The sequence below is a fragment of the Pteronotus mesoamericanus genome, unplaced genomic scaffold, assembly GCF_021234165.1.
Source record: "Pteronotus mesoamericanus isolate MK-2021 breed Mesoamerican mustached bat unplaced genomic scaffold, CSHL_Meso_final scaffold_54, whole genome shotgun sequence".
NCBI lineage: Eukaryota > Metazoa > Chordata > Mammalia > Chiroptera > Mormoopidae > Pteronotus > Pteronotus mesoamericanus.
Genome location: NW_026555321.1, coordinates 16,845,460 through 16,868,842, shown reverse-complemented (window position 1 = coordinate 16,868,842; position 23,383 = coordinate 16,845,460). Strand labels below are relative to the sequence as shown.

General features: G+C 33.2%; 1 protein-coding gene across 1 annotated transcript in view; it reads right to left on the bottom strand.

The window, feature by feature from the left end:
• TBC1D5 (TBC1 domain family member 5) overlaps positions 1-23,383 on the bottom strand; it is a 490,954-nt gene that overhangs the window by 354,857 nt on the left and 112,714 nt on the right. Inside the window, exon 4 of the mRNA XM_054595215.1 lies at positions 22,436-22,642. The gene's annotated coding sequence lies outside the window, so the exon portion shown is untranslated. The remainder of the gene's footprint in view (positions 1-22,435; positions 22,643-23,383) is intronic.

Sequence of the window (23,383 nt, the reverse complement as noted above, 5' to 3'; positions counted from 1 at the left end):
CATAGTAACTAATACCCTACTGCTGAGTGGGGGAAAATAAATAAATAAATAAAATAATAAAGTGAGCCCAAAAATCCAGCTGGGGTCAAATCACTATCGCGGAATATGACTGATTTTATCAACTACCACATTTTCCTCAATACTTTCATGCTCTGCTATTTTAAGGAAAGAAAGAACCTTCAAAATTCCAGGAAAGTAATCACTACTGTCATTTTATTTTGGAAAGTCAAATATGCGCACAATTGGTTGCTGAAATAAAAGTTCTCTCAAGGGATAAAGTGGCAGGCTAGGGGATGGAGAGAATGAACACAAAAGAAAACCTCATTTCTAAAAGAGCATTTGTATTTTAATTTACTGTTTCTGTTAACAATCACCAAATAGTCATTTATTTATTTCCCCAGGTAAAACAAAACAAAACATATGTATGATATATTTCATATGCCTATTAAAAAAATCGTTATGTTCCCATTTCTTTATAAAGAACTATCTTTAAATTAATTACAAAGTGATTACATTTATTTTACTTATATGCTCCAATTTAATTTTTTTGGTGTGTGTGGAAAAAGTACATGTTACATTTGATATACAGGGTCCAGGAAAAATAACGCCCCTTTTTTATTATGAAATCATAAGCATGTAATTCTGTAACATAACAATATCACACTCAAGCATACAATATGACATTTTAGGTGAAATGTTCAAATTAAAACTATAAACTATTGCACCCATATTATTACCCTACCAACCAGACTCAAGCAAGCAAGTGTCTGCTGGATCCCGTAGTTTGCTAAAAATTATACAATACCATATTTTTATAAGAGAATGACATGTTAAAAATTCACACTTTAGAACTAAGGCTATGTATATTTTAAGTGAAATAATTTTTTCTCCTATGACATTCTCTTTGATTACTGTACCTATAATGCAGCATCCTTCCTACATTATATCATTATATCATAATATTTGAGATTAGTTTTTAAGCACTCAATATTCTAGGGGGAAAAATGAAACCAAGGGCAGACTGAAGTGATAATTTCAGTTACATAAGCATTTCACACATATTAAGAGTCCTGATTTACACATCTAATAGTCTACTGTGAACATTTTATGTGAAAATACTACTTCATTATAAAGAATTACTTATGACACCAAAAGACATATCTTATATTTCTAAAAACTTACCTGTTAGAAACAAATTACAATATAAAAACAAGATAAAACTGACCAAAAACAAAGCTGCTTACTGAAGGTAACACAGAAGGCCATAGTTTTGAAGATCTGATCTATATCAGAGAGGCCCTGCGAAGCAAATACTGAAATTAGTTAAAAGTAGTGGCAGGGCCTTTTATTTACTTTTTACTATAAAACACTGAGTGGTGTTTTAAATAAGAAGCTTAAGAGCTAAGAAATAGTAACTAAATGTCCTTTTAAGATAATGATATTAAGGCCTGTAGTAAATTTCAAAGAAACTATATTACATTAAATGATTAAAATTTTAAATCCTTCTTCCTTTCTCCAGTTTCTCTTTCCTCTCTGTTTTCTTCTTTCCATACATGTATGCACATGTACAAGGTCTGTCTGGAAAAAGTCCAGCCATTGTTAATACGATGAGAATGGTTTGCACAACATTCATGGTAAACCTACCTGGCATCCAAGGAGAGTGGACTGGAATATGCATACATGAACAATGACAACTTCACTGTACTAGTCAGTGGGGGCAACCACTGAGTGAGCATGTGTACTGCGTGGCTGTCACATTTAAAATGAGTGAGTGGGTAGATCAATGAAACTGCAGCAAATTTTGCATTAAGCTTGAACATTCCTCTGCAGAAACTATTCCTGTGATTCCGAAGGTCGCAGCTATGAGCAACTGGTGATTGGCAGTTTCATCACGACAACACTCTCACCTCATGCATCACATCTCAGAGAGTTTTTTGGCGAAAGATCCAATCACCCAGGTGACTCAGCCCCACTACAGCTCAATTTGGCACCCTGTGACTTCTGGCTTTTCCCAAAACTAAAATCACCTTTGAAGTGAAGAGATTTCAGACCATCGATGAGATTCAGAAAAATATCACAGGGCAGCTGATGGCGACTGGGAGAACTGTGTGAGGTCCCAAGGTGCTTGCTTTGAAGAGGACTAAGGAGTCTTTGTCCTAAGTACAATGTTTCTTGTATCTTGTATCTTCTTCGATAAATGTCTCTTTTTTTCACATTACATGGCTGGATACCTTCTGGACAGACCTCATACATACGTATAATAAATTCATTTTAGGAGGCTGAGGGTTGGTAACAAAAAATCATAAAAACCTTCTGTAAACAAACTTGAAAGTCCTTTCTATTTAATTGGCATTTACTTTTTCAATTTGGAAATTCTGTAGATCAACCTCAGGGGACACCAGAGTCTGCACTTAGATATTTTGGTAAACAAAAAACCTTGTTTTCTTGTTAAATTCAATAGGCAGAGAAGGAATGCCTTTGAAATAAATAACTAAGCCATCTTTTCATTATTTCTCATACTCTAAATTACTTTATATGTTTTTATATATAGTAATTCCTTATGCCCATATTTTTACCAATACATAAAATTCTGATTTGCTGATTCTGTCCTAGCAAAATGCACTAAACTTCATAACAATTAAATTATTTGACAATATATACTCCTTCAAATTAAAGACTCTTAAAATAATCCATATTATTTCTAAACAAGTATCACTCATCTCAGCCTTTTATTTTTTTCAATATTTCCACAAAAGAATAATTACAAAATTCGTGAAATGTGGCACAGTTCTTATTTGGGAGAATAACCTGACTAAAGCAGACCACTCACTAATAAAGTGCAACTTAATAAATCATGTGGAATCTTATTTTGTTCAAGCCCTTACTAACTCCTAGCACCATCTGTTACCATCAAAACTATATGACAAGATATGATATATAATTAATAGGTAAACAACAATCTAATTAAAATGGACAAATACTCCATGTTCCTGCCATTTGGGAGCTCTAATTACAGACTAAATTTTAAGCTTGAATTAAATATTTAAGCTGGAAAATTAACTTTCCTTCTCGAGCCTTGAATACATTAATACAGATATGTGAAGCGACTTCCTGATGGGAACTTAAACATGTAATTTAGTTTCATCAAAGCAGTTACTAATTGTTAAGCAGCAGTACCTTACCATATGTACACAATAGCTATTTAGAGCTGAAAAGGTGGTTCTAAAGCACCCCTCTGCAACCCTTTCCTGACATAAATATAAAATGTATATACAGCACAGCAGTAAATACTACACATTGAAAATAAATTACTTAGAGTCTTCAGCTTTCAATGATTTCTGAAGACAATTAGAAACTGGTCTAAATAAACAAAAGATACGTATATTTGACAAGGTAAAAACCACCCACAAATATAAAAGGCCAAGCTATTCAGGAAGTATCCAGGAATAAAATTCTTAGATTACCGAAAATTAATTTTTAAAAAACCCTGACCTACGGAGTCAAAGTAATGATTTATGACAGTATACCAATTCTTTTCTTCCACCCTCTGCCTCACAGACTACAGCAGACTTTGATAATAATGTTACAGAAAGATTCAGAAAGATAACAACTGAAAGGTGAACCTTTGTCTACATTTTTCATTCTTTTTTGATGTGGGAAGAATAAAATTTCAGAGCAAGTGACCCTAATGGACACCTGTTTAAAAAAATGAATTCTTCAAGAATATAAGAAATACACAGTTTTTCATTGCAATTTTATTTAGCAAACAGAGAAAATGAGATTGTTTTTTTTTAAATAAAGGTACATATCAGTCTTTTTAAAAACAAGTTATTTTAATTCTTTATAAACATAACAAACAATGAAGTTCAACTATGTTAACAGTTTGTTTATGAAAAGAGAACACTGTCAAGGGGTTAGTGGAAACAGCTTTTGTTTATATATGTTTTGTTGTTAAGTATTAATAGCATAACTGTTAAGTTATACTAAAAATGACCTGATTTTTATAATTTCACAGAACTAGTAGTACACCACACTGTTTAACATTCAAGGCCAATGACAAATATATAATGCTTACATTAATTGTCCTGTATTTGAAAATTTTACCATAGCTTAAGTAAATGCATTACTGTTGTTCTAGGTTTCAGTAAAGAGTAAGGTTATTGTCTGTTTTTTCTACCAATATATCCTTGTATCTATTCCTTCCAAACATTGCCAAAACTTCACTCATGCTTAAATTTTACTCATTTAAACTATAGAACACTGGATGTCCCCAGTATATTAGTGATCCCTAACTATCTGAATATGAGGTTACTTTTTAAATTTCAAAATATATTACAGTTCTTCCCTGTACAGTGAACTACATTTACTTCACTGACAAAATACCAACTAAATACATATATTACCCTAATGTTTCCTAGGAAATCATTGCCATAGACTGGCAAATATCCACAGAAAGAAAACAAGGGCACCCTTTGAAAAATACTTTAAGGTGGATATTTATTTTCATATTATTCTATATCACAAAAAGATCAGTAAATGAAGGACAATCAGTAAGTATTACTGAGAGATTAAAAACTATGTCCTAAAGGATTTGATGGATATACAAAATCTGGCTGATTCACATTGAAGTAGCATGGTTCTTTTCTGATATTAAGTCAGAAAACTGAAAGATAACAGAAGTTCCTCCATAATGCAGGCTAGAAAAGTCTATTCAATTTTATTTAAAACCTGTACGCTGTAAATGTATATGCCATGGAATTTACTAGGATGACAACTACATAGATATTAAATTCATGACATATTGATTCAACATATTGAAATGGTTTTTAAAACCAATTTATATAAATGATTGTAATAGTCTATATTATGTTTAGCCTTGAGGCATATGGTAGCAAATTTGAATTTAACTTTAAATAAATTTACATAAATATAAAAAGTTCGGTAATTTTTATCCACCCTGCATATGAAACAGAACAAATAAAAAACAAGAGAATTGTACTTCATAAATGCACTTGAGGCTGAAGTTTAAACAAACCAGAAATCTGAGTTTCTTAAAAAGAAACATAAAAAAATTAATTTTTATAAGAAAAAATGCCACTGATGGAGATGGTACCCTAAATATTAAACAGTAAATATTTATATGTTTATACATGTAATTTATAACTATATAGTCAGCAGTAAATATGATTTACATTTTATATATATCTTTTTAAAATTAATGTAACTTAAAAAAAACCTGGACTGACTTATGGATGCCTATATTCAGACAGAACTAATAATTAACACAGGAGTACAATAACTCTACTTTGGAGAACTTAAGCACTTTACAAAATGAAAATACTTTTAAAGGCCATCAAGTTTTCCTTCAAAGATACTAGAAAATCAGAGACTTCATTCTTTTTACAAAGATGGTTCTAACTTCCCATCATTAGTGCTCAAGTCTGAATAACTTAAGAGACTAGGCCAGAAAAATATACAGGCTCTGAACATGAGGCATAAGCATTGTTTGTGTGAAATAAAGCAATCTTGAAAATAAAAATTTGTATCTTGATCTCACCTCATCCCTAGTTCAATCAAAATAATTAACTGGCCAATATATCCAGAAATCCTAAATGTAATCAGCAAAAACTAATAAATGACCCCTAAATTTGGAGTTTATAGTTTCAGTATTGTCAGAGGCATTTTTAAATGTGTGTCTTTGTTAGTTGCTTCACAGATATTTTTTCTAATTCTCAGAACCACGTACTAACTAGATATTACACCTATTTTATAGAAAAGGTAACTTAGCTCTGATCTCTAATGCCAAACATTGTTCTGTTTATGACACTATTTTCTCCAACACGTTATTCTGAAAATTTTCAAACATTACATAAAGTTGCAAGAATGTTACAGTGAACATTAATATACCAACTATCTAGATTCTATTACTGACATTTTATTATACCTATTTTATCACTTATCTATTTATCCATCAGACCATTGTTGTTATGCATTTCAAAGGTGCAAATGCTGTATTACTTTTTCAACATTTTATTATAAATATTTTTGAGTCTACACAAAAGTTTAAAGAATTTACAATAAGCATCCACCAGAATCTTCAATTACATCTTAATATACCAGCTTTATTGTAATGTCTATCCATTTTTCCACCCTTCTATCAATCTATCTTACATTATTTTAATTATCTAAATTATTTTTTGTAATTCCTGATTCCTTTCTGCAAAGGGACAACTAATGAAAAGTTCTGTCTGTATTTAAAACTGTTATTTTTACCCTTATTACTTTCAGTTCAAGAAATGTTTAGCTACCCGAAATACTAATTCAAGAGAATAGATGCAACACTATGTTCACTGCAGCATTATTTACAAGAGCCAACATCTGGAAACAGCTCAAGTGTCAATCAGTAAATGAGAGGATAAAAAAGCCATGGTACATTTATACAATGGATATGCACTATTTGGCATTATTACATTGGGATACCCTTTGCAACAGCATGGATGGACCTGGAGAGTATTATGCTAAGTGAAAGAAGCCAGTCAGAAAAAAGACAAATACCATATGGTTTCACTTATATGTGGAATCTAAAGAACAAAATAAACAAAATAGGAAGGGAAAAAAGAGAAATGTTTAGCTATACATGCTTTGAATGTTTTTTTCACTTTCTAACTTTTCTTTCAGATAGAAAGACACAAACAAACCCTTCAGAAGAGGAGAGCTCACTTATTTCTCTTTTGAGGGGGGAAAAAACCCTCTAAAATGTTTTATTAGGCTATTATAAAAATTTAAAAATAATCCATAATAAAAGTTCTTGAGAAAAAAATATACTCTTTGATAACTGAATAGATTTAATCAAGAAAGTTGATGTAACTTTGCATAAGTTTCACTATTAAAACTAAGCAATTATGATATGTTTATATGTTTATATAATATTTATGGTTGTGATTCTATGATGAATATTTTATATATATATATATATATGCACACACACATAATTGTCATTTTGTGCTGGTAAAATTTTATTCTCTCTTTACATGAAGGGATTTCAAAATATCAGTATTTCCTGGAGTTTGGCTATTAATCTTAAACTAATATACCACTTCATCATAATTGCCTCTATGCATAAGGTCTCTTATTCTCTCAGTACAAGTGCTTTCTTACTCACTGCAACACCTAGTTCTTTGACTTCATTTCATATCAATCCTTTAGTACCCTCTTCTAGTTTTGCTTCCTTCCCTATCAATCCTTGATTATATGAGCTTCCATTTCAACTAATATCCTACCTATAGATTCTCCTCTCTTGCTCTATCAGCTGCGTATTTTCTGAAGAACCTTCTGACACTTGTCCCATCTCAGTCATCTTCTGTGACTCTATATTCAACTTAGTGAAAGCAGAGGAAATAACTGACCAAGAGGAATTCCTTTTACCTTTTATCCAACTGAAACCCCCACATCCGCTGTGGCAGCCAAGGAGTGCACTGCTGTGAAGAGCTCAGTTTACTGTCAATTCCCAATTGTCACACGTTCAGGATCCACAGCAATGTTCATACCAAGGCCACACTCACCCCAGTCAAAGAGAGGGACGCTAGAGGAAGACCACTGCTGCCCAACACAGGGCATCTCTAATGGGCAGAATTTGCTCTGCTCATCCCTATACCACCCCCTCACCACTGGTCTGGCTGTGACTTTCTCGAAGCAGCACTGCTGAGACTCTTCCTCCCCAGTCTGTCTTCCTTCCTCCTTTCTTACACAGACCTCAGACCTGCATTATGGTCTAGCAGGGGTGTGCAACCTGCGGCTTATGAATGCAGTCCAACACAAAACTGTAAATTTAGTTAAAATGTTATGGGATTGTTTTCTTTTCATCAGTGTTTGTGCGTTTAATGTGTGGCCCAAGATAACTCTTCTTCCAGTGTGGCCCAGAGACGCCAAACAGCTGGACACCCCTGGAGAGGCTTTCTGTGCTTACACATGGCACCCATGGCTCTCTCCCCTAACCTGCCAAAGGTGTCCCCGAGTAAATGTCTTAAAACTTCCATTTCTATTTGGAATCTGCTTCCTAGAGCAAGTGAACTGCTGCCACATCCACTCTTTTCATATTTGCAGTATTATTAGTAAAAAATATTAGCTATCATCCCGTACAAACTAATCCCTTCACTAGCCTTGGCTCCAAATCTGTCTCACCTTTTCATATACCTTGCTCCAAATTTAACTGTTTTAACTTGCTTTTTCTCCTGTATCATCTACCTTTCTCTCTCACTCTTGGCCCTTTTTCATCAACATGTCAAAATTTTAAGAACAACAAACTCTTTCAAACCTGCATCCCCCCGACAGCCAGTTTTTCACGGATCATAATACGGATATTCAATATGAAACAGTACCTCTCACTGGTAGTCTATAATACCTCATCTCCCACTTACATATCAACTACCCTGTGAGCTGATTTATGGTCCATTCTATTCTACTCCATTCTACTCCACTGCTTACCGAGGCACATCAGGGATGTAAAATTCAACTGCCCTGCACTTCTATTCTGACCCTCTATTCATCACACTGTCTTTACTGCTGTCTTCTGCTTTGTCTTCAGTCACACCGTCATTCACTGTTTCCCTCCTTAATCTCCTCAACACATTCCTCTTTCTCATCATCCGTGTGAGAGTACTCAACTTACCCAGGGTCTTCTCCCTGGGCAGTCTTACACATACCTAACAAATACACTTATTTATCTTTGTTTCATCAATGTCTAACACAATGTTTGGAATAGCTCAGCAAACAACTGTTAAATAAATTCATGCCAAATTTTATATTAATGATTCCAAGCATACATCTCTTACTATAACTGATCTCTTAGGCTTCAGAGATATTCAACCATCTCCTAAATATTTTTAGTCAACAGGATGCCTAGACAGGTTCCCTGTTGTACTCTGTATCTAAGGAATAACACCACCCGCAAATCATTTGCCCAAGCCAGATATCTGTATGTTCTTCTTGCCCCTCTTATATCCAATCAGCTGAAAAATCTAGTCAATTCTACTTTCATATTTACTCCCTTCTTCTTCCTTACTCTGACTCTGACTTAATTTAGTGTCTCAATTTCTCCCTTTACCTTCTATAATAGTCTCCTAAATTGGTATCCTGGCTCTTGAGATCTCCCTCCAATTCACTTATGTGACCAAATGTTAAGTAAGTGATCTTTGTAAATTCAAATCTGATCACACTGCTCTTCAGTTTAAATTCCTTCAGTAGGTCACAAAGCCCAGCTAGCACTGCAACCTGAAGCTCTTTTCACCCTGTCTGTCCTCCTTCCTCTTTTGTTTTTTCCTCCAAGAAAAAAAGCCCAAACTCTTAGTATTATGCACAAGACTCTTCAAAAATCTAGATTTTATATTTATAGTCTCTGGCCTCAATCTTACCCAACGTGCAAACCCAAACACTTGCAGTTCCTCAAATACACTTTGGGTATGCAGTCATTTCTACAACAGTTCCTTCTGCCTAGGGTGTCTCTCTTCAGCACCTTCTCTGGCAGCGTCCTTAGAACCAATCCCCTAACCCTACCTCCAAGCTCTTTTAACCACCTGTTTCTGGGGTCCATCATCTCCCACGCATGACCCTACCATCACCATTCATCAGACCAGAAGTTAGTTTTTTTACCTGCTATTCTCTCCTCTGCTATAAATTTCAAGCTTCTAAAGGAAAGAATCTTGCTAACTTTGCTGATCCAACACCTAGAGTACTGTTTGCCATAGTAGGTAACTAAGCAAAAAGTTTTGTGGAAAGAAGTTACAAAAAAAAAGGGAAGGAGGAAAAGAAAGACCCTTAGCACCTCAAGAAATTTGTAAATTATTTGACAAAATAAATGTAACATACTTGGCTGGTTCTCACCTTCATCCCTGTGAGGAATAATTTTAAATGTCAACCTGTCTGAGCTAAGGGATGACAAGATAGCTAGTAAAACATTTCTGGGTATGTCTATGAAGGTGTCTCAAAAAGGAATTAGCACTGGAATCAGATTGAGTAAAAAAAAATGCCTTCACTAATAAGGGGATCATCCAATACATTGAGGACCTGCACAGAACTAAAAGCTGGAGGAAAGGCAAATTCACTCTCAGCCTGAGCTGGGATATTTGGACTCAGACCAGGATTTCGACCATCTTCCCTGCCCCCCACCCCATCATCCCAATTCTCAGGCCTTCAGACTCAAAATGAATTACATACCAACTAAGTATGAATGTAAATAAGAATGAACTAGAAGAAAAAAAAATGCAAAGTCTCTGAATATAAAAGCAAATTTTAAACAAAATGTGCAGTGAATATAAACATTACTAGTTCAATTCCATTCAAAAATTGATATATATTTTTAAATTAAATTTCTGGCTTAGAAACATGACAAATAAGCAAATACTTTAGGTTGGTATATTTTTCTCATTAAACACTTTATGAAAGAAATTTTTCTTCAAAAATCCATTATTAACAAAGTCCAAGTGTTCAGTCACTAAAAATAGAACTCTTATTTTTCCTCACTTATTTTGATACCTTTAGCCATCTCATAAATTGCATATTTCTTGGATTTGAAAAACCTATCCTCCTAGAATTTTCATAGTTAGGTGGAGAAAAAAGAAATATGAATATATATTTTTAAATTGAATGACTTTAAAACTGATCTTTACAACAAATACATCTGATCTTTAAAAAAACAAACAAAAAATACCTGGGGGAGAGGGAGAAAAGAGGCTTTAAAAGTACGAAGGAAATAAAAATGGACAAGGACTGAGGCAGTATGGTGTAGGTTTTTGGGAGTTTTAAGCACCGGGCAAGTTTAATCTGGAAAGAAAGTCTCAATTCATATATAAATATATTTTTAAGAATAGCACACTATACCTTAGAGAATCTGGATAGTGGCATTTTTTTTAAACAAGCAACGACAATAACATCAAAAAATACTTCCTCCTTATGTTGCATTTTATTCAATCTGTGGACTCCCACTGCAAGTGATCCTTGAGATAATATCATAAAAGATTTCTAAAACAAAATGGATAAATATGACCATTTATTTAAAATTCAAGCAGTTTTTCAAAACTCTATTTATATTCAGAGTGTCCAATTATCTGCAAGATATATACAGGCTGCAATACAAACTATTATGATTGATTTTTTTAAACAAAAAATACTAGCACATATATACACATAATGAATCTTATCTCCCTTCAAAGTATCCATTTTGGGCAGCTATATATCAACTCTGCTGAAGAAAATTCAAAAAGAGGCATTCCTAAAATACTTTGATTAATGGATTATGTATACATCTTCCCAAGGGGATGACTTCAAAGGGAATAACACACATTTGAATAAATAAGCTCTGATATATTTGTTTAAAAATTCGCTTCACTAATTTATAGTCACATATAATAGAGAAAACAAACGTAAAAGACATAAAGTTCTCTGCACAGATAAATTTTCATTCAAAATTTACACATTCTAACTATTTTCTTGCCACCCAATAGTAAGAAAATAGAAAGTGATAGGGATAGGAAGATAAGTATTATAAAGTCAAATAAGGATGAAAGGCAATTATATTTACTACCTTTTGAGAATTAAGTGACTATTGAGGAAAAAGAGAAAAACCTTCAAATCTACCTCAAGCATTATATAACAAAGATCAACAAATTCACTAGAAGTAGTCCTTAAATTCTGCACAGATATATTTCTTATCTTTTATGAAGCCTTACTTCATCTTTTACTTTCAGTTGTAGAATATGCAGAAGTGATGCAAACTAATACAAATTCATCAAAAAAACGCAACTCATTTTCAACTAATACTACATCTAGAAAAGCAAACTACTGTCAATTACATTTTATCATTTAAAGGATAGTAATTTTTACCGTAATCTATGCAGTTTTGAAATAGGTATAATTAAAAAAACTAACTTATAACTTATAATTACTATACTTATGCATCTATAGAAACGTCCACACACTTTAAAATTATATATTTTCTTTAATTCATCTTAATATAAAATCTCTTCCCAAAGTAGTTTTAAAAAATTTTGTTGAAGGCAGGTAATTTTACTTTTTTTGTTTATTTGTTATGAAAATGCTACAAAACAAATACTTTGGCCACAAACCCTGGGTGTTCAATGCCTTCAATCAAACCACTACAATTAATATGAAATTCTAAATACAGAATATAATGCCACATAAATAGTATAACAGCCAAGTTCTGTCTAAGAAGCCATATGTTTTTTCCCATTGTTCAAAAAAAGGAGATGACTTCCCGTCACTTATGTTTCTGATTAGCAAGGTGATTTATGCCACAATCACTAAAAATGCCAGCAAGTGAATGAGAAAATGCATAGTGACTGCACCAGATGTGCACAATAAACAGGAATCCCATTGTAATCTCTGGTACTTAGTTTATATGAAGGTAATGTAGGAAACACTCTTGGATATGGCAAAGTCACTCTTTTTTTACATTTGACTATAAATGATATGAAATAAATTGTGTGTTTTATACTTTATGGCATGCATACATTGATAAATTAGGTACCGTTTTGTATCCTGACTTATCTACAAGACAAACCTGGCTAAGATCATGGGGATTAATTGCTTCAGAAGTGTGAAATGCAGCTTTTCCATTCTTTTCTGCACACTCAGTGAAGAAACAATGATTAATCACTGTTTAACTATTCTCTTGAGGATCTATAAGATTGCCAAAGCAGGACTTATCCTCATAAATCCAAAAAATACAGGTTTAGATTTTTTGCCAACAACTGAAAGAACATGAACTTAAACCCATTTGTTATCAGATTAAAATAATGTCAAGGTTTTAGAACCCCACTGGTACACAATTCCCTTTTAATCAGTGACTTCAATAGGAAATTAGATTAACACATAACTTATAACAAAACCAAATGTATTTTACAAAAGTAATAATAAACATCTTTTAAAAATTATAAAACCTCCACAGCCTAATAAAGCCAAACAACTTACTATGGAACCTGAACTGATAACCTTCCTCAGCTTCATAAATACTTCAATTCCTCTGTGCTATTTATAAAAATTAAAATACATGCTATCAGATGAAACATATTTTTAAATGGTTATTTCACATGGAAAATGGCTACTTATTCCAAGAAATTTTATTCCAGACAGCTACAACTGAATGACAATTATGTGGATAAAATTATTTAGTTCCAATAGTACTAACATATATATTTATAAGCCTTTATAAGACTGAAAATGTAAAACTCCAAACTTTAAGCCTATACTATATATGATCCAAAAATATGTAACATTTTGAACAGAAGTACATAAGAAGAGAGGCTTCAAATATATTCCAAGTAATCTAGGCTTTCAAAATATCTTCAGCCAATATCTGCTGCATTCTAAAGAAATTAAGTAACTCTTAAATTGAGGTGAAATTATTGTTCATCCTCTATAAAACTCTGAATACACATTTTGAATAACTGAAACCTTATTTTGTCTCATTAATAAAACATTAGTATTGTAATGGTCAAATCACTATAAATTAAAGATTTTAAAAATTCCTTTTAAATGGGTCAGCTGTTCATAAACTACAAAGTATTCCTAAATGGGAATAACCTAAAGTAAAAATTCAAATTTTGAAGTGAAATAGAAATACAGTCACTTATGAATTATAAAGGATCCATTTTCTATTTGTCTGATTATACGTTCATATAACTTCTCCCTTCCAATTAATGATGCTTCTTTCAGATCTACTAGGTACTGCAAAAGACTAGCAAAACTATAAGCAAGAAGTGAAACTGTTGGTCAATTTCAGTATTCATAAGTCTTTGTAAAAATGAAAAGGAAGAAGAAGTGAAACAGATTCTGTATTTTCCTCATTTCACTTTTATCTAGACTTCGTTGTTTATCAAAAGTGAGAATTATGTCTAATTCATGTACATTAAAAGCCTAAAAAAAATCACAATATACCTGGCAAAAAACTGATATTCCTTACAACATCCATTTAAAAAAAAATTAAAATGGCATTTATTTAAGAGTCAGCTGAGTACCTACCATAGAATAGTTAATACATATTTGTTGATAAAATGGATAGATGAATTCATATTGATTCTACTCTTGAAGCTGATGACATTTTAGAGTCAACAGAAACAGAATTACCCTTTCACCTTCTCCCTACGTTTCCACATATCTTCTCCAATTAAAATTTTTCAATTCAATGAAACATATTTAGGAAGAACTCTATTTCCACATTACTCAAATTATACCACTAGCATAAAACCCCACAGAGATAATAGTTCGTCTTGTTTAACTTGAAAAAATGATTAGGATAGGACTGAAGGTTCAAGGACAGACATCAATACTAGCTTGCGAAAGGAACACAACAATGTCAGAAGGAGATGGTGGGATTCTTGCACTACGATTTTTGTAAAGAAGTTTGTGCTCATAAAGAGAAAGTCACTGAAAACGGTTTAAGTGAGTAATCTAAAGAGAGAAACCAAGTCCCAGATGACGAAATAGCAACCCGCTGGACAAATGTGTATTTGGGGCCCAGGAAAGGAGACACATTAAATGATGTTAAATAATAAAGTCATTTAACAGGGAATCAGCTAACAAGATGGTGAAGGAGCAGCCTGTGACATGGGAACTAACTCACCTATGAAAAGGAGAATTCACTGAAAACCCTTCTCAGTTAAGTACTTGTTAAGTACTGGGCAGCCTTGCCACAAATAATAGACATAGTCCACATAGTAGACCGTGATGTAATGTGGGTATATACCAAAAGAAAATGAGAGATGCCCTGGCTGGGTGCTTCATTTGGTTGGAGTGTCATCCCAGGCACCAAAAGGTTGTGGGTCCAACCCCCTTGCTGGGGTGTGTACAGGAGGTAACCAATCAATGTTTCTCACATCGATGTTTCTCTCCCCCCACCCCCTCTTTCATCTCTCTCTAAAATCAGCAAACATATTCTCAGGTGAGGATTTGAAAATGAGAGATAACTTTTATTCTTGCTTAAAGGGGAATGCAATAAGTTAGAACCTAAATTTTAGAGGGAATCAAAATAAAGTTAGAAGATATACAAGTAATCTTATTTGTTACTATCACTAACATAACTAACTATAGGCGCACCTAAAGACAGAGCACTAAGTATATTGACAGTATGCCAAATGTACTGGCTCTCAGTAAATGTGTTCAAAGATGACAAGTGAATGTATGGATGTACAGAAGGTGTTACTCAAGCTGTCTTCCAGCTCAGTGACCAAAAAACCTGTGCTAGGCTTTAGGGAATGGTAGAGCCTATGAAGAATAGAAATTAGTTACTTAAACCAAAGAGATGATGCACTAGAGCTAATGTGGGGAATCGGAAGCACAAGGATGATCAGTTTTTTTAATCTTACCTGTTAACCTACCTGTTCTCCTTCCTAAATTAAACTCTACAGTACTGGAGCACATCAAAAGGATTTGATGGCTCCGCTTTTGACCTTAATGTAGCTTGGTGGTTCTCTAAAACACACTACAGAATACTTACGCACTTGAGATTTTTCAAAAACTTCAAGAGGGGTATGATTCATAATGCCTATTGTTTGTCTTAATTCCATTAACAGAATTTGTTTAAAACACAAAATTCTTACACTGGAAACCACCATTCATTTATGTTGTGAAAACAAAACCACAAAGGGGTGAAAAGAATAGGACAAGCCTAAAGAAGTGGGAAGCAGCTAGTCATGTTGCTTTTTGCATGTTACATATCCTGGAAACAGACTAAAGATTTTTAAAGATGGATCTGTGCCCATACACTCCGCCTTCCTTCCTATTATTAAGGATAAACTGTGCATGCTCCTATCTAAAAAAAAAACAACTCTGCACTTGTACATACTGCTTCAGCAATTCCCCATTCTTTCTTGTGTCATCAGTTTATGCTTCTTCAATGGAACATTACCAATACTAATCTAATGTCTGCTGATTCTCTTCTTTAAAAAAAAACAAACATCTCTTGACTTCAACACCCCGTTTAAATTGCCATGTGTGTTTCTTCTCCCACCCTCCCTTTAACACACTCCAATCAGAGATCTGTCCTCTACTGCAACTGCTCTTCTCAAAGTCACCAATGACCTCCAAATGGTAAAACCAACAGTCAATTCAGTTCATCTACTACTTCACCTTTCAGCAACATTTGTCAGATGATCACTCCCCCTCCTTGAAACATTTATGTCACTCCAGTTTCATTAGCTTTCAGATATTCTGAAAGTCAGGAATTTTCCTCCTACCTCAATGTTTTTTCTTTCCCTGATTTTTTTCCCTCCACTAACTTCTCTTCTTCTAATCCCATAATGTGCCCCGAAGCTAGACCTTTCAATTGTCTGTAGCTGTATTTATTGGACTGCATCAAATTTACCCCTTTAAAAACAGTATCCATAACTGACAACTTCCACAGTTTTTCCTTCATCCCAGACCTCTCCCCTGAACTCTGAATCAGTGTATCTGTCTCCTTAACCTTTCCAATTGAATGTCTAATAAACGTCTCCAGCTTAGCATTTCCACATCAAACTTCTGACCTTGTCTCCTCACTGTAGTCCTTTTATAATTTTCCCCTGTTGTTCAAACCACAATTATCTTTCACCTCTAACCTTCTACATGGTCCCTCTGCTTTTGCCCTTGCTCCTTTAAAACCAATTCTCAACTCAGCATATTGTAATTCTTTTAAATTATTTTAAAATAGAAGAATATTCTGCTTTCAGATCAGCCTTTTCCTATTTTTTTTCCAGAATACTTAAAGATTGCTGTAATCTTTTTTTTTAACATTAAAAGGCTCTTAGAAAATATGTATGGTTTTGAAAAGCATTCATCTGAGGGTCACTAATAATTAAAGCTTCATTTCAGGCTTTTTTCCCCTCTGTTAAATTCAAATCTTTAAAAATAAAAATTAAATTAAAATAATTTAAAAATTTAAAAATTAAATTCAATTAAATTTTTTTAATGTCACATCAGTTCATCTCTACCTGATAAGATTAGAGATCTTTTTTCGTTTCTTTTTATATTTTTTTTTATTTTGTTCAGCTCTATTAAGGTTTAATTGACCTCAATATAATAAAATTATAACATATTTAATGTGTACATCATGATGATTTATGTATAAACTGTGGAATGATTCCCACCATCTAGTTAATTAAAACATCCATTATTGCATATACAGGGGTAGGCAAAATTAGGTTTAGAGTTGTGAGTGACATTCTTTTGAGTTAATAAAGCTACTGTAATAATCATAACCTACATGTCTTTTTTCATATGAATAGCTCTAAACCTACTTTTGCCCACTCCTGTATTTATTATTTTTTCTTTTTTTGGTGAGAATATTCATGTTCTACTCTCTTTGCAAATTTCATTTATATAATAGTATCATCAATTATAGTCACCATTAGACTTACAGACCTTATTCATCTTAAAGCTGAAAGTCTGTAAATATTTACCTACCTTGTCCTATTTCACAAATTCCTTCAGCTCCCAGAACCTACTTTTCAACTCTCTGTTTCTATGAGCTTGACTATTTTATTCCTCTTTTATAACAGATTCCACATGTCAGTGATAGTATGCGGTATTTGTCTTTCCATATTTGCTTTATTTAACTTAATACCATCAAAGTCCATCCATGGTATTGCAAGTGGCAGGATTTCCTTCTTTCTCATGCCTGAATAATATTCCATTGTCCATTCACTCATTGATGGATGCTTAGGTTGTTTCCATATCTTGGCTATTGTGAATAATACTGCAATAAACACGTGAGTGCAAATATTTCTTTGATACCTTGTTTTCATTTTCTTAGACTATATACTCAGAAATCAAATTGCTTAATCATAGGGTAGTTGTACTTTTAATTTCTAAACAAACTCCATACTCTTTTCCATAGTAGCTGCGCCAGTTTGCATTCCCACCAACAGTGCACAAATGTTCCCTTTTTTCCATATGCTCACCAACACTTACAATCTCTTGTATTTTTGATGACAGACATTATGACAGTGAGGAGATACCTCAGTGTCATCTTGGATTTTTAATTTCCCTGATGATTAGTGAGGTTGAACACCTATTCATGTATCTGTTGACCATTTGTATGTCTTCTTTGGGAAAATATCTTCAGTTAATCTGCCTATTTTTTAATCAAACTATTTGGATTTTTTGCTATTGAGTTGTATAAGTTTTCTTTATATTATGAATATAACCCCTTATCAGGTATATCATTTACAATATCTTCTCCTGTTTGGTACACTCCCTTTCATTCTGTTGATGATTTCTTTGCTGTGTGGAAGCTTTTTGTTTGATGTAGTCCCACTTGCTTGTATTTGCTTCTCTTGCTATGCTTTTGATGTCAAATTCAAAATATCATTGCCAGGACAAATGTCAAGTAGCTTACTCTCTCTTTGCCTCCAGGAGTTTTATTATTTAGGTCTTAATTCAAGCTTCAATGCATTTTGGAGTTGATTTTCACATGTGGTATAAGACGGAGGTCCGTTTTCATTCGCTCCCATGTAGATGTCCAATTTCCCCAACACTGTTTTATGAAAAGACTACCATGTCCCATTGTATATGCTTGGTTCCTTTGTCATAAATTCATTGCCCATATATTTGTGGGTTTATTTCTGAGCTCTCTATTCTGTACCATTAATCTCTGTGCTTTCATGCCAATATCATACCGTTTAAATTACTATGGCTTTGTAAAATACAGGGTATGGCAGAAGTAATGCCTGCTTGAGTGTGGTTGGGAGGGTAATAATATGGATCTAATAATTAAGACTTTTAATTTGAACATTTCACCTTAAATGTCATATGGTGTATTTGAGTGTGATAGTGTTATGTTACAGAATTACATGCTTATGATTTAGTAATAAAAGTTTTTGTAATTTAAAAAAGGGCATTATTTGTGCCAGGCCCCGTAGTTTGAAATCAGGAAGTAAGAAGCCTCCTGTTTCATTCTCTGGTCTCAAGATTACTTTGGCTATTTTGAGGTGTTTTGTGGTTCCATACAAACTTTAGGATTATTTTTTCTATTTCTGTGAAAAATGCCATTGGACTTTTGACAGAGATTTCACTGAATCTATAGATTGCTTTGGGTAGACATTTTGTAAGGACATTTTAACAATACAAATTCTTCCACCCTTAAGCACAGAATATCCATTTATATGTGTTCTTCAAGTCCTCTGATCAGGTCTTATAATTTTCGGTGCAGAGATTTTTCACTTCCTTGGGTAAATGTATTCTGATGTATTTTATTCTTTTTGATGCAATTGTAAATAGGATTATTTTCTTAATTTCTCTTTCTGATAGTTTATCATTAGTATATAGGAGTACAACTGATTTTTGTAAATTGATTTTGTATCCTGCAAATTTACTGAATTCAATTATTAGTTCCAACAGTGTTTTTGTCCAGTCTTTAGGGTTTTCTATATAAAATATCATAACTCTACAAAAAGAAAGTGTTACTTCTTTTCTGATTTGGTGCCTTTTATTTCTTTTTTTTTTTTTTTTTTGCCTGATTTCTCTGGCTAGGACTTTCAGAACTATGTCAATTAAAAGTGGCAAGATTGAAGAAAAATAAAAAAAATTTTAAAACTAACTAAATAAATATAGCAAGGTTGGTTCTTTGTACATGAGGAACATTGCCTTGTTCTTCATGGCTGTTAATTGCAAAAAACACCCTGATAAATAGCCCAAGTAAAGGACGGTCAGGTCCTTGAGGAAAAAAAAAAGTGATGAATTGGCTATTCTTGTCTTATTCATGGTCTTAAAGGGCTTTTCACCATTGAGAATGACGTAAGCTGTGTACTTGTCATAGATGGCCTTTACTATGTTAAAGCACATTCCCTCTATACCCACTTTGTTGAGTGTTTTTATCATGAAGAATTCATTGTTTGTCAACATCTATTGAGATGATCACATGATTTTTACCCTTCATTTTACCAATGTGGTCTATCACACTGATTGTGGATGTTGAAGCATCCTTCTACCTCTGGAATAAATCCCACTTGATCATAGGGTATGATCCTTTTACTAAAGTATTGGTAAATTCAGTCCATTTCGGTCTGTTGAGGATTTTTACATGTGTGTTCATCAGGGATACTGGCCTGGAATTTTTTCTTCTTGTAGCATCCTTATCTGGTTTTGGTATCAGGGTAACACTGGCTTCAGAAAATGGTTTTGGGAGTGCTCCCTCCTCTTTTATTTTTTGGTGGAGTTTGATGAGAACTGGCATTAATTCTACTTTAAATGTTTGCTAGAACTCACCAGTAAAAACCATGTAGTCATATACTTTTGTTGGGAGATTTTTAATTGCTGATTCAATGTCCTTATAGTAGTTGGTCTGTTCAGGTTATCTATTTCTTCAAGATTCAGTCTTGGTAAGTTGTGTGTTTCTAGAAATTTATCCATTCTTCTAGGTTGTGCAATTTGTTAGTACATAATTGTTCACTGTATTCTGTTATAATCCTTTGTATATCTGTAGTATCAGTTGCAATGTCTCCTTTTTTCATTCCTCATTTTATTTGAGTCCTTTTTTTCTTAGTATGCTTAGCTAAAGGTTAGTCTATTTTATCGTTATTAAAATAAACACCTTAGTTTCATTGACAGTCTTTTCTTGTCATTTTAGTCTCTGTTTCATTTATTTCTGTGCTCTTTATTTCCTTTCTTCTACTAACTTTGTGCTTAGCTTGTTCTTTTTTAATTCTAGGTCCTTGAGGTATAAAATCAGGTTGTTTATTTGAGCTCTTTTTTCTTAATGTAGGAGCTTATCATTATGAACCTCCCTCTTAGAAATGCTTTTGCTGCCTTGGATTAGGGATAATTTTTATCTTTTTTTTTAAAACTTTTCTATACATACCAAACTTTCTAAGTCAACATATTACATTTATAATCAGAAAAAAATGCTTGTAATTTATTAAAAGGATAAAAATGCTAAATAAAACGGGAATGGGTACTAGGAGAAACCACTTTGGCAAAGTATTTGGGTTATTCTAAACTGTTATAGAGGACTGAAAAAGTTTAAAATGTTTTAAATCAAGAATGACTTAAGGATATCAACACACATATACAATTTACATAGATGGAACAAAGAAAAAGAAAATACAGAATATACACTTTACTATGAGGGACAATTCGATCAAAGACTATCCTCCATTCAGATTTTGAGTTCTAGTGTACCAGTGCTCCTAACATATAAAAGAACCAAGTGCCGGTGTTTCCCAGCAGTTACCCAGTTCTTCCACCAAATCATTTCATAGCTTGTACTGAATGGAGAAAGATGAGAAGCACAGAGGAGAAAGAATTAAAAACAGCTTGTCAGAGACAGAAAACAAATTGCCTGACTCCATTTACCTTTCTAACAAGTCAGTCATGAACAAATACAGAAGTGATCTAAGGCATGGTTTTTGAAATTACAATAGTGATCCAGTACTAGATAGTCATAAGCACCAGCATGTATTCAATAAAACACAAGAAATAGAATACAATAAAGCACAGCACACATTCCAGGTAGTCAGGTAAAAACTGTTTCATCTTTTGTTTCAGTTCCATTTGTACATTTCTACATGTCAGAAATGGCTCAGAAATGTAAATTTTATTTTGTACTATGAGTCGTGGTAAAAAAGGAAAAAACTGTAAATGCTACCTGAGATTATCTTGAACTCTAAGTTCAAACATTCTATTTTTGTTACTCCTTTAACAAATTTAACAAATGCTGAGAGGGAGGGAAGGAGAGAGGAAGGGAGGGGATGAAGAAAAGGGAAAAGGGCAGAGACACAGAAAGCATTCCCTAAGGGAAATGCTAAAAGTTTCGTGGTTGGAACAAATTTTTAAAGCCCCCCTGAAAACTCAGATAAGAGAAAAATGAGGAAAAGGAAGAGCCAGGAAGCTGCTGAATAGATATGAGGTGGAGAGAAACAGATCTGTTTACTTGGAGTGTTAGAGGACATTATACCGTGAAGGAGCCTACAATCTAAAACCAGTAGAATTGTAAAAAAAATACACATGTACACACACATACACATACAATTTTTCATGCATGAATCTATGGAACATATTACTACATAAGGGTATTATTATGAAATGAATGTTTATGTACCAAAACTCATATATTGAAATCTGAATTTCCAATATAATGGTATTAGGAATGATGCTTTTGGGAGATGATTAGGTCATGAGGGTGCAGCCCTATGAATGAGATTAATGCCATTATAAAAAGAGACTCCAGAGAGCTCTCTCATTCCGTCATGGTCAATAAACCAGAACTCCTCACCGGACAAAGAATCTGCTGGTGCCTTGATCTTGGACTTCCCAGTCTCCAGAACAGAAAAATTCCTGTTGTTTATAAGACACCCAGCCTATGGTATTTTTGTTATAAAGCCTGAACAGACTAAGACTGGTAATGATAATATTAAATGCTAAAATGTATTTTGAATAAATATACACTTACCTTTTAGAAGAATTTTACTGATCCACAAATCTAATTGACACTTGAAAATGCATGCTCTTGTTATGGGTCAAAGATGACTTCAACGATAAGTACAAAAGAGTTCTCCAAATATAAGTGTCAGTTGGCTAATGAGAAGTAAGGAGAACTCAAGAAATAAAGATGAGGAGAGTTCTTCTTCAATTGAGCTGCTGGAAAAACAGCAAATACCTAGAAAAATAAATAAATAAAATAGCTTCAAATATTCCTGTTCCAGGAGGAACCCTAAAACAAAGCAAAAACAAAAAAGGTAGGCTGAAAATATTTGTCATATTATTTTATGTTCTAAGAGGACAAATGGTAGTCTACCCATTAATCATTCTTTCCATAATCTATTTTAACTACAGAAAGAAAGGGAGTCATTTATTAATACCTAAAATAAAAGGCATTATAATACCAAAACAATTTCAAAATACCTCAATATAAAACAAATCATACAACTTCATTTAGTGGCAATAAAATAAAGTGTTGAAATAACAAACACTATTCCAATACATAATAAAACAATATCAAGTATTAAAATCAGATAAAATTAAAAATGGAAATTTGATATTTGACCAGAAATGTGAAAAAAAATCCCACTGAAAGTGGATTCCAAAGCATTAGTACGATATAAAATTAAAATAAACATATCAGTGCAGCAATACTGTTTGTGAATTAAAAATTAATTTCCATAGACTTTTTGCCTAAATATCTTACCACTTTTAATAATATACTTTCACAAATCAAGGGAAGGGAAGGGGAAAGTCAAGGAACATATAGCAAGGACTCATGGACAAAACCAAAGGGGAAGAACTGAGGGAGGGAAGGAGGGAGGGGGCAAGGGAAAGTGGTGGCGGGGAGGCAGAGACAAATGTATTTAAAAAGTAAATAAATTTAAAAAATAAAATAAAATAAAATTTTCAAGTGAAA